The sequence below is a fragment of the Polyodon spathula genome, chromosome 2 (assembly GCF_017654505.1).
Source record: "Polyodon spathula isolate WHYD16114869_AA chromosome 2, ASM1765450v1, whole genome shotgun sequence".
Taxonomy (NCBI): Eukaryota; Metazoa; Chordata; class Actinopteri; order Acipenseriformes; family Polyodontidae; genus Polyodon; species Polyodon spathula.
Window position 1 is genome coordinate 7,335,856 of NC_054535.1, and position 13,938 is coordinate 7,349,793.

Consider the following 13,938-nt stretch of genomic DNA (forward strand, 5'->3'; position numbering starts at 1 on the left):
TTTTTTTTTTTCAAAAAAAAAAAAAATTAAAGAAGAGCAGACAGCGGCAAAGGCAGGACAAGCAGCAGCTGAAGAAATGTAAGCTGCTGCAGCCACTGCTGGAGGACCCGGCCAGCCTCTTCCCTTGGTGTTCCTGGTGCGGGAAGGAGGACCATCGTTGGTGATCCTGCCCACATGTGCCACCGGCAAACTGGTGTGGCTGGTGTGAGGAGGACGGCCACAACTGGGCAGGATGCCCCTACAACCAGGCCCAGGAAGAGGTGCAGTATTCACCCCGGGCATCAGGGGCCACCCCACTACCTCCAGCACCACCACCTTCTCCACCGTCCCAGGAGATCTGGGACTGGTTGATGCACCCTGAGGCAGACCTCGTCCACGATCTCCCCATAATTATCAACACACTGTGGCGTCGAGATGGGGAGAGGTGGGAACAGTGGGAGGAACAACACCACCCAACGTCCTTCCCAGAGGTTGCCCTCATGGTGGTTAATTACCTGGCGGTAGACATGGGAGATGCCCCGGTCACTCCAATAAAGAGGGATGAGCCGCCTTCCCAAGAGCCAGAGAGGGGTGAGGAGGTGCAGTGGCTCCCAGAGCCAGAGAGGGGTGAGGAGGTGCCGTGGCTCCCAGAGCCAGAGAGGGGTGAGGAGGTGCCGTGGCTCCCAGAGCCAGAGAGGGGTGAGGAGCCGCCGTGGCTCCCAGAGCCAGAGAGGGGTGAGGAGCTGCCGTGGCTCCCAGAGCCAGAGAGGGGTGAGGAGCTGCCGTCGCTCCCAGAGCCAGAGAGGGGTGAGGAGCCGCCGTCGCTCCCAGAGCCAGAGAGGGGTGAGGAGCCGCCGTCGCTCCCAGAGCCAGAGAGGGGTGAGGAGCCGCCGTGGCTCCCAGAGCCAGAGAGGGGTGAGGAGCCGCCGTCGCTCCCAGAGCCAGAGAGGGGTGAGGAGCCGCCGTCGCTCCCAGAGCCAGAGAGGGGTGAGGAGCCGCCGTCGCTCCCAGAGCCAGAGAGGGAGGAGCTGCCGCTCCCAGAGCCCAGAGGGGAGGAGCTATGGCCCAAGGATGCCTGCCTTACACCGCCCAGGGATGCCATGCCCGCTCCACTCAGGGATGACACATTTGCATCGCCTGGGGTTGCCTGCTGCTCCACATTGCTTGGGACTGCTGGTGTCTCCTTTTTGTTTTCTAGGGTTGCCGAGGGTCCGCCGCCATCGCCGCCTCTGCCACTAGAGAGAGCCGGGCCGCCGTTGTCGTACTACCTTGGAGATCCGGGGCCCCCTCAACCAAAGAAGACTTGGGGGCTCCGACATCAACCCCGCCCACCACCACCCACCATAACAGCCCACCCAAGGGACATAATTGGACTCTTGGGGGGAGGGGGGGGGGGGGGGGGGGGAAGGGGGGAGTTGGCCGATTGCGGCCGGTGTACGTTGTACATGGGGGGAGGTGTGTGGCAGAGTAAAGCTCTGCCCTTTTTAAATTGGCAGGGATGGGGTTAATTTCCCCTACCTGCCTGGGTTTATTATGTTCAGGTGGCTGGGGTTGATTAGTTGATTAGGTTAATTAATGATCAATCAGCGCCCAGCCACCTGACATAAAATGAGGCCTCTGCTTCTCATTTGGGAGGAGGGAGCTGAGGAAGCAGGTTGGTGTTTTGTTTGTTGTGATTTTTCAATTTTCTAAATCCAGTGAAGGCATTGCCCAGCCTGGAAACTTTTATTTTGTACATTTTGCTTTTCTGTCTTTCTTTTTGTGTTTCAATCCCTTTGTTTTGGCCCTTGTGCCTTTTTATTTTTGTATCTATTTATAATAAGTGTTTTTTTTTTAACTGCAGTCTGTCTCTGGACCTCTATCCACTCGTCAGCCTGTCACATATGTATTTTAAGTATTTTGTGGCATTCTTAGTTAAACTACTGAACTTTCTTAGTTTAGTGCATTTAAACTCCCCCTGTAGGGTTAAATCCATTAAAACAACCCTTCATACAAATACAGACACAAACCATGGGCTGTTTGTATGCTTGCCTGATCTCAATACAATTCTTTGTAGTGGTGTACACCTGTCTGTTTTGTATCTGTAGCTGCAGTCACATCAGACAGTGTCAGAGTTCTACTGCTTGTCACTGTTACCATCCCTTCTTTGAGTCTTTGTGCAGCAGTAGCTGAATGTCTGCAGCTCTGCTATTCCTCATATAGTTAATATAGGTTTAAATTGGTTACCAAGGAAACAAGCATAGTTACCATTTCATTTTGTTGCATAATTTCCAACAAAATATTACAAACCAACAAAGACAAGCCAAATGTTGCAGACTCGGTTTAACCCATTCGACATAATGCCTTTCTTCTTTTCCTTTAAAGATTTTTCTAGTACAATATCATTACGATGTTTAACATGACTGTTTGTTGTTATATAACCATATTTACCTCACAACTGAAATAAACAAGAATAGTGCCTTTTGGGTTAATAGCTTGTTCAGCATTGCATTAAAGAAGGAGAAGCATTTTTTTTAAAATACATTTTAGAGTGATCAATTATTATTTTTATTTATTTTTCCACCAACTTGGAATGTCCTATTGTTTTTTTTTTTTCTCCTCACCGTAGCTAGTCCCCACACATCGCAGACATTCTGAGGGAGTGTGAGCATCTTCCAATCTCACATACCTAAAGTGAGACCAGTTTAGAGCAGAGGTTGGCTCTATGACTCATCCTGCACTCCCAGCGGTACTGATTTAACTGGATGAGCCACTCGAGGACCCCCCTCTTTGGAGGAATATAAAATCAGAAGAGGGATTACAGATTCTGTCTCCATATGAATCAATATTTTGGACATGACGTTATGAGGTAACAGCCTTTTTAATTATTCAGGCAGATACTTGAATGTACTGCATGGGACACTACACCTTTAATTGTGATGCATTCATCTTGAGGTTAAAGATATAAATGGGCAGTACCTGTACCTGTGCTAGAAGGTGTTTAAAGTGCTGAGAGTTGCTGTTAGTTTTATTTGGAATGCAATGGATTTGGAATGCATTGTCTTCCACCAGGAGGATTCTTCAGTTGATCAGCATCATAAAGTTCTACAATTGAATTTAATCAGCACAATATACCAGGTGTGTTGCTAGTGGGTCAAAAAACAAAATCTTTTCTCACTATTTTTTTGTTCCGTGACTGAAATATTGTTACAGCTAAATATTAATAACAATGATACTAAGTGCCTATAGAAAGTCTACACCCCCTTTCAAAATGTTCACCTTTTGTTGTCTTATAGCCCTGGAATTTTATATATATATATATATATATATATATATATATATATATATATATATATATTTTTTTTTTTTATATTTTCTTTTATCGACACATCCTACCCACAACTTCCATCTGAAAAAAATATTCTAGAAATTTGTAGAAAATTAATTAAAAATAAAAACTGAAATAGCTTGATGGATAAGTGTAGTGATTCACATGATTTCAGGATGAATTCATCAGTTCCTGTAGGTTCCCTCTGCTGGGTAGTGCATTTCAAAGCAAAGACTCAACCATGAGCACCAAGGTGCTTTCAAAAGAACTCCGGGACAAAGTTGTTGAAAGGCAAGGTGGTGGCAGTATCATATTATGGGGATGTTTCTCGTCGGCAGGGACTGGGGCACTTGTCAGGATAGAAGGGAAAATGAATGGAGCAAAGTACAGAGAAGTCCTTGACGATAACCTGCTGCCCTCCGCAAGAAAGCTAAAACTGGTACGGAAGTTCACCTTTCAGCATGACAATGACCCAAAGCACACAGCCAAAGCTACACTGCAGTGGCTAAGCAACAAAAAAGTAAATGTCCTTGAGTGGCACAGTCAGAGCCCCGACCCAAATCCAATCGAAAATTTGTGGCATGACTTGAAGATTGTCCATCAACGCTCCCCAAGGAACTTGACAGAGCTTGAACAGTTTTGTAAAGAAGAATAATCAAATATTGCCAAATATAGGTGTGCAAAGTTGGTAGAGACCTATCCCAACAGACTCAGCAGCTCTCAGGGGGGTGGAGACTTATCGAATTATGATCTTTCAGTTTTGTATTTTTAATATATAATTTTTTTCTCAATAAAAACTTTTTTCCCCTTAACAGTGTGGAGTTTGGTGTGTAGATAAGTGGGGGAAAAAAATCCTCATTTAAATGCATGAAACTCTGAGGCACTGACACAACTAAATGTGAAAAAAGTTCAAGGGGGTGTAGACTTTCTATAGGCAATGGTGATCCAGATTAAATCAAAATGCTGTTTGTGCCATTGCCATTTCAAAGTTTAGCCATGAACGTTCATTTAAGTAAAGGGGAGTGCATAATTGAAATGACGCTGAAGTGAACTGCGCTCAGAAAAGTTCTAGGGAAGAGGACTTTTTTTGGGGTAATAGCTTGTTTAGCATTGCTTAAAAGAAGGTCCTGAATCATTATCGATAAATGCAGTGTGATCGATAAGCTCACCTTTGTGTAAAAGGGGTTAATATTAAAAAATGATACATTTGACAATGTAATGTGAACATGGCCAATGATAACCTACCTTAGTTGGGATCCTGAAACACAGACAACAATTTAAAATGTATAAATAGAGTATCATATTGATTGATTTTGGATTGACTGAAGGTCGTTGTCCATCAGTTCAACAATCCATAGTACTGGATCTCAAGCTAAACAATTCTATGGCAAAGCAATGTTTTCAGTTTGTACTGTTATTATGACAAGTGCTAACCTCTCTGCTTTGCCAATTACAGATTTTAATGTAAAAGCATTAGAGATTGCTCTCTAATACATGGCAGAGAGAAAGAGAGAGAACAAAAAAGATAAATAACATTTCTTATAAATAAATATACTGAAGCCCCTGCATATTAGTGATGGCCACATTACACCTCCCACACAATCTGCTGCCTAGATGGATCTGGGGGTAGCATAACGGTCCAAAAATCAGCACTCAGTTCCATTAAGTGCGACATTTTAGAAAAGCTGTAAAATACACCAAAACGCAAAAAAAGGTTGAAAGCATTTTCGAAAGCAATGATGTATCATCCCAGTGACACTTTGAGATTGTATCCATAAGGGAGTGGGAGAGACTGAGAAGTCATATTGTGCCTGATTTATTGTGTGAAGGTGATTTTGGCATCTGCATAAGCTCATTGATGCTCAGTTGTTGGCTTTTAGTTGAAGCTGCAGTATTTTGCCTTTCTTTTAATGTACACTATGTAATAATATGTACACTATGTAATATATACAATTGTTTTTAGTAAGCAGTAAATTATTTCTCTAAATTTAGTAATTTAAATATTTAGCAAGCTTAAAAAGTAGGGGGGAGGGCATACATGCAAATATAGTTAGCTACACCATAGTAATGATTTCAAATAGTATAACACATGTTTTCTTATTAAATCTTGGTTGTTTCTGAGATTCAGGTTTAGAAACCTATGTGTTTACTTTGTGATTTGCTACTTTCCCTATTTATTACATTGAATTAGACTGACAGTGATTGTGAAATATGAAACATAAGTCGGCAGGTCTATTTCAAAGATCAAGAAGAAAAATAAAAATTTTCCACATGTAAAGTATCGGAGTGGCTCATGTGCATCACTCATCAAAGATCTTTAATTGTAATGTATCTTTAGATTTTTACCCATACTTTTTTCTTCCATTATTTTTTTGAGATTTAAAAGCATGCTCCTTACCCAGGCTATTCGTTTTGAGAGCAAATTGAATTACTTTGACAGTGTGTTTTATGGATACCATATACAAATTGTTCTGGATGTGTTATATATTAAGCAATAAGGAGGGACAGGCATGGCATTTCCTGGCCGTTAATGCCTCTGGGAGAGTTGAATGCCCGAGGCATACGCTGAGGGATTTTAACCCAGCCGGGGAATTAGTAGCCAGGAAATGCCCTACCTGGAGGTCATTATTGCTATTATAAACTGCTTAAACTTTTAACAGCAATAACATTTAAGAGTTTTATCCCTGTGTTTTTTCTTTTTGATGTGTCCTGCGGTGCTCTTGTCCCGTGCTGCCGCAGCAGTTCTTCGACGATATATTCCACCTGTGAAAAGCGAAGCAAACTATTTTTTCTCAACAAACACACCAAACATTACAAAATTTAATTAAAGTTTAGTTTTAAATTTACTTGACAGGGAAAACATGTACGCAATAGACAGCTGTGTTTCGTCTGCTATTAGTAAAGAACAGTAGCAGTTTTAAATAGGTAAATATAACAAACTGATTCTATAACTAACAGTATTATTAAACAAATTAAATTATTACTAAAAGAAAGAAATGACCTGTTGTAGCCATAATTTCACAGGAGTACTCACTTCTGTATATATTACAGCTATAGGCATTAATCATCAGGTCTGGTAAATAATGACACATGTAAAATGTTTTCTTTAGAAACATAAATGTGTTCAGTCTATTTGGTTTCACTTGAGACCTACATAAAAGAATAAAAGCAAGTATTATTCCGTTGTACAGGAACAATACAGGTGATTTTTGCTCACCCTTTGTTAAAGTAACAAATCTATGTAAAGCGATTTTTGTGCAGAATTGATTTACATTAATACATTAAAAGCACTCATGTGCTCTGTATTCAGACAAAGAAAACACTTAAAGCATCCAGGCTACACCAGAATGGACAGTCCATCATTATTTTATTGAGTAGCACTTAACCATCACATTATATATGGTTCAGACACAAAATTAGCATTTGACTGTTTGAATGATACTTTTTTTATTGCAATTTCCATCTGGGACATTGCAATTTAGATGCTATAAATTGGAAATATAAAAACATCAAATTACTCTGAGAAATCCGTTGTTCTATACAGCTATGTAAATCATTATGAAACAGTAGAATTGACTAACCCTTGCAGCATGATTACTTTAGGGCTAGTTGAATGTAACTCGTAACAAATGGCCCTTGCTTGTAACAAATTGCTCTTGCAGCAGTGTCTTGATAGCTTATCTGTTTGGGATCCAGTTATCTCCTTGTAAACTCAACCTGTCCTAGTGTATTCGCTTAAGTAACTGAAGTATTTCCTTCAGATGAAACCTTTTGTCAGGCCTCTGGTGACACAATTCAGTCCATTTCCATAATAAACATCCAGTTATCTCTTTGTTGTGGTCTAGCCAACAGCTCAATACATTTCCAGTGATTATATACAATAAATAATGCAATCCAAACCAGTTTTGAATTGTTTTTAAATTATTTGAAATGTATGTACTGTAGTTGGTTACCTTATTGTGAGAAAGAATCCAATCTTGTCAGATTTCTAAACTTTCTTTTTTAGCCCATCTATCTTCATACTGTAACAGGATCTATTACACTGTGTAACAACATTTTAGTTCCTGGGTAGTAAATGTTATTTCCTAATTGTTTATGCCCCAAAAGTATAGAAAATGGCTATTATTCCCCACAAACTTTGCTTTTGTGACCAGGACAGTGATATTTTGAAATGTATCTATTTCCAATGAGAAGACGGTCTTTTCATTCACATAAGGTCAGAAAAAAACAACATATGAATCCAAATTAACATGTATTTATACTAAAGTAATACAAAAATGACTACAAAAGATTTAGAAGTGAGTAGTTTTTCAGGATTTATGATTATACTGTAAATCACTTTCACGAGTCAGCCCCCAAATGTAGTCTCCCATCATGTTCTCGTTATACTGTCCTTGGTAGCGGCGTTCAAAGTCCAGTATATCCTGGTGGAAGCGCTCGCCTCCGAGTACGCTCCCATGTTCTCCTTGAATTTATCAAGATGACCATCAAGGATATGGACTTTGAGGGACATCCTACAGCCCATTGTGCCGTAGTTCTTCACCAGAGTCTCAACCAGTTCCACATAGTTTTCGGCCTTGTGATTGCCCAGGAAGCCCCGAACCACTGCAACAAAGCTGTTCCAAGCTGCTTTCTCCTTACTAGTGAGCTTCTTGGGGAATTCATTACACTCCAGGATCTTCTTTATCTGTGGTCCGACGAAGACACCAGCTTTGACCTTTGCCTCAGACAGCTTAGGGAAGAAGTCTTGAAGGTACTTGAAGGCTGCCGACTCCTTATCTAGATCTCTGACAAATTGTTTCATAAGGCCCAATTTGATGTGCAGTGGTGGCATCAGCACCCTCCGGGGGTCCACCAGTGGCTCCCACTTGACGTTGTTCCTCCCAACAGAGAACTTGGTCCGCTGTGGCCAGTCCCGCCTGTGGCAGTGCGCCTTGATGTCCCTGCTGATGATGTCCCAAAGGCAAAGATAGCAGGGAAACTTGGTAAAACTGCCTTGGAGACCCATCAGGAATGCCACCATTGCAGCCTCTTGATGCCATCTCAGAAAAATGCAGATATGTATCCACTTAGGCAGCTGGAACTAAACTGAACTGGTGGGCTTAAGGCCCATGTATTTATACTACTATTTATATTACTGGAAAGTTCTAGAAGTTACTCCAAGTTTACTCAGCACTGAATCTATCTGGAATGTTCTGGAAAATAGGTACATTTCAAAATATCACTGTCATGGTCACAAAAGCAAAGTTTGTGGGGAAAAATAGACATTTTCTATACTTTTGAGGCATTAGCAATTAGGAAATAACACTTACTACCTAGGAACCAAAAATAAAATTTAAAAAAATTGTTACACGGTGTTATTACCTCAAATAGAGGTTGGTCCCAAGACACAGACAGACAGCATCACTCACAGGTAGCTGAAGTAGTTTTATTTTTGATCGAGGCACCTCTACTTGTGTGATGTCACTAGAACTATAACTAGTCTGACCTGCCGTTGTTTTAAAATCAACCCACCAGGTTGCTCATCTCTTCTCCCTACCTGGTGGATTTGGTTTAGAGGTTTCTGTTTTTTTTTTGTTTGATTGTTTTTAATAGAGGTCCAATTATATCCTGATGTTTTTTTCTTTAATGAGAAGAGAACCAAACCTCCTCCTCTTATTAACTCGATTAGTAAATTTTTCTGAATCACATTTCTTGGTAAAAAAAAGATGTTGCTGTCTTTTTAGTTTGAAATGTGGAATTCTCCGAGATGCCATTTAAAGTGGGGGAAAAAAATAATATTGGTACATGTCTAGCTGCAGTCTAGTCAAATTCATTATAGTATACTCCAGCCAAATATTCCAAAACAGGGACTGCAGGGAACTATATGTGTTGTTTGCCCATCTGTTGGGTCATCAGAATTGTACCCCATGTATTAAGCCAAGACAAGCTGGCCTGGGAGTCTACTTAAATTTCTCTGACAATGCAATATCTACACCCTAAGCATCTGACACGCCATCTGAACTGAATCTCGCATTAAAACTTTTGTTTAAACTGGCTTTTTTTAGATTTAGTGTTTAATATTGTTCTTATTGTCTATTTTTATTTGTGTTCTTATGTAGAGTGCTTAGTGATGACTTCTCATGACGCTTTATAAAATTATTATTATTATTTAATCAAGATCTAGTTGCAGCTTCCGTCACAAGGCAAGTGATTTCTTTTATATATATATATTGATATTGATATATATTGATATTGATATTGTAACAAGATTTCACCTCACCACGGTTCGTTGCCCCTTTCAAAGCAGGACCCAGGACACAGAAATGGAAGTTTAAGTGCTTGCGTGCACTTTTAATAACAAAAAAATAAATAAAACAAAACAAAACAGACCAAATACCTGGCTCTTTTTGGAGCACTAACTACACAAACAGGAACCTAACTATAACACAGGACAACCAGGTTGTTTACCTGTTAAAAACAACTAACAAAACAAAACACGCAAAAACACACTGGCTGCTTTCTTTATATATATATATATATATATATATATATATATATATATATATATATATATATATATATATATATATAATTTAAACCAATATTATTAATAATTATAATAATAATAATAATAATATACTGAGCAGCAGAAGAAACTTATCACTTATATTTGGATAAAATTCACTAGATGTGATCGAAAAATGACAAACTCTGCTTTAGAGCAGGTGCAGTGACTTTTTTATTGTGCTGATTTAACAATTGACATCATGAAGATGCTGCAAAATGATCTGTCGATCTTGGGTGGATGTTGTGACTCTTGGTCTCCCAGTTCGTGGCCTGTCATTGACAGTGTGTGTATAGTTGTACCGTCTCGCCATGTTTTTAAATTGCTGGCTGTGAGTACCCAAGATGGCGAGCCACAACACGTTGCCCTAGACCAGCCTCCACCATGCCAATTGCGCGAAAGCACTGCTCTCTTGGCAGATGTGGCATATTGTTTTTTTTCTGTAATTTTCTTTATTGCTTGCAATTCAACAGCTGAAATCACTCCATATCCAGTAACCGACCAATCAACTGTCTCACTAATTAGATGATTAAGTACATATGCTTCAGTCACTGTCACTCAAGCGTGTCATGGTCAAGGATGCATGATCGAGTGATTAAGAGAAATCAAAAACATTTTGTCAATGTCCATCATTTATATACTTTAGTTATAATAGTGTTAAGTTTCTTTTGATGTTCGGTATAATAATAACTTTGATTTGATATAGCACCCTTTACATGAGGTGTCTCAGGGTGCTGCACAGTATGAAAAAAACAGAATCAGGAACATAGTAATAACAATAATAATAAAACAGCCTTTCGGGAGAGATCTACCAGGGGGTTCACTATGGTGGCATACTCGGGGATACAAAGGCAATAATAGCCAGTTAACCCCAGGAGTGATCTCATCTCTAACTTCAGTTCTCGGGATCATCGTCTCCACCAGTACCTTTTGGAGGCAATCAGCTTCATCCAGCCGTTACCCAAAATGTAGCCAAGATACTGGGTCTCTTATTTGTCAATTGCACACTTGCCCAGTTTGACTGTTAGTCTCACCTATCTTAGAGACTGTAGGATGGATGAAAGCCTAATAATATGTTCCTACCAGGTGGAGCTAAAAATCATCATATCATCAATGTACGCGGCTGCATACTGATAATGGGGAGCTAAGACCGGGCCCATCAAACTCTGAAAGACAGCAGGTGCTCAATGAAACCCGAAGGGCATGGTCCTGAAATGAAACAAGCCATCTCGGGTAGAGAAAGCAGTTTTCTCTATTGAGCTTTGAGTAGAATTTGCCAGTATCCCTTCGTCAGATCCAAGGTCGAAATTAACTGCACCTTACCCAGTCGGTCCAGGAGCTCATCCACTCTGGGCATTGGATATGCATTGAACTTGGAGATAGCATTAACCTTTCAAAAATCCACACACAACTGATTGGAGCAACTTTAGTAGTTACCAATTGATTTTTCCCATTTTTTTCCCCACTTCTTTTTTTCACTCTGCAGGCCCGTCATGCAGCCACCTCAGAGCTACAGGATTGAAGGAAGAGATACACCAGCCAGGAAGCAATAGAGAGAGCGCGCTGAGCGCAAGGCTAATTGAGTACTCAGAGGGTACTCAGTTTACTTTCTTAGAGAACTTGACACCAGCTGACGCCCCTTCCCAAGGGCGCTGGAACTAGGGGTGCTGGGGGTGCGGTAGCACCCAGTTGGCTTTGCATGGCTCTCATTATATACAGGGGTTACAGTTTTATTTTCTTATATTCATGCGTTTGGCCATTTTAATGTTTTTTTATACATTTAAACGCAAGTAGTTTTTAACGTGTTAAAAGTTTCATTAATAAACATCATTTTTTATTATTTCCCGTGTTCCTTGCCTGTGTTTATCAGAATGTTGCTTCCTTAGTATTACAAATTATTGAATTTGTCTGTGTGGCATAGCAGAGACCTTTACATGTTGTGACTAGTTGAGCAAATCTGTAGTAGACATGTTCCCAGACTATCAAATTACAAAGTGTTCAGCAGGAAAGTCTAAAAGTCACACAGATAGTGAGTGTTTCCATTACAATTTCAGCATCAACATTGCTTTAGAAATTCAGATTGATGGATAACGTTTTATATACAGTAATAGTGTGTGCATTTCAAATTAAAGATAGTTAACAATGAAATGTTACTGACTGTGGTATTAGTGTATTTTGGCTTTCAAAAAAATAAAACATTATGATGGACTTAATAAATTTAGAGATTTTTTTTTTCTTGTTCGAAAGTAGATTCCATAGCTTGTCCTTTTAGGTTTGTTGTGCAATGAACATAACAACACCAAGTGAGTATGCTTTGCTGTGCAAAACCAGCTATGGTGGACCTGTTTACAAAGTATTGGCTGCTGCCAAATCAGCCACCTCCATCTACAGTACAGTAAGAACCACAGGGGCCAAGAGAGAATCTGAATGTGAATTACCGGTATGTATGGTTGTTTTTCTGTTTTGATATATACATTTTTTTAAACAATTAGAAGGAGCACAGTATCACAGTCTATCATTTTACTAAATAATAAAGTGTAATAGTTGTATGCTTTTGTCTTATGTAGTTATTCACTTCAACTCTGGCCACTAAGATTTCAGTTTACAAAAGCTACCTTATTTTCAAAACTAAATGCTGACAGGTATGCAAATAAATGCACTTGAAAAATGAACTTAAAGTTTGCAATGCATGCAGTTTGGTCACATTGGGGCCCACGGTCCCACAGCAGCCTTGCGGCCCTCTGCTCTGTAAACTTCGGGCTCTCAGCTAAGTACTCATTGTAACCATATTGCTTTATAGTATTCATTCTGTTAGTTTGCACAGACGTCCGATTGTCTATGAGCTGGGACCTGACGTTGTCTGTAATCACTCAATCCATATTAAGCATTTAAATATATATTGCTTCCCTTTGTTGAAGGTTGTCACTGAGCTAGTTAAGGTCCTTAGGCCTGGTCGGATGTGGAGGATTACAAAATAGGCACAGGTGTTGATGCAGGCTCTTTCTCTAATTTACTAGTAGAAATACCAACTGGCTGTAATTATGATTGATAAAATGTAGGGAGAAGACAGAATAGGTTTTTATACATTGTAAGGCCAGTTCTGCTATTTGTCTTGGAAAAGAATGGATCTGAAGCAAAACTTTTATTCCTGTAGAGATATCAGTCAAAGAAGACAGAAAAAATTGTAGTCCAGCTTGACTCGAAGAGGGACACGCATTTGCTTAGACTTCCCACATATTGTTTTTGAACTGATTGGGTGATGTTTTGCTTCATTAATTACAACATAATAAACCTTCTGTTAACTAAAGCCATGGTGTTTCCTGGACTTACAACTTAGCAACGTACTGTTGTAGTCTGGTGATGTTCTTCTGAGAATTACCACATAATGTACTTTTTGCTGACTGGATGCAATGATCAGGTCATGATGTTTAACTAAGACGGTCAGTTTGCTAAAATTTGTATTATGTTGAATCTGCATTTTTCCCATAAAACCAAGCTAATGCATTATATTCATTTTTACCTAACAAAGCATATGCATTTTTACTTAAAAGCATTATAAGTATTTAAGCATGATTTTAGATTTCAACACATTGAAAGAACATAGCGTGAGCAGAGGCAGTGACATCAAGTGAGATGAGTTGGCAGTTGGACAAATAGGCATAAATACTGTAGTCAAGCTATACCAAAATGTTCCCAATCTTCGATCTCAGCTTGAGCTTGTGTGCTATTGAAACCAGCCTTTGCAGTTTGAATCCTGACTAAGAAACTGCCTGAAAGCTGTCTCACCTACTTGACATCATTTGATCGCTCTGAATTAATTGTTCCTTAAAAGAAAAGGTGAGCATAAATTGTCTGCCTGAAAAATAGATGTCTTATGTAAGTAGAATATGCTAACACTTAGTTTTATATGGATGGATAACATTGTTTTGTATGCCTGAACAACACAGTACTGAATTTTATAAAGCTTTTTTAGAATTGAGTTCTTAAAGAGAGGATTCACGGGGTGGAACAAGGTCACCTGCTGTAATGTTTAGGACATAAAGTTAGTAAAATATAAAACATAAAGAGAAAGGCTCCGGCCTTCAAAGGACCTATGCATATAAAG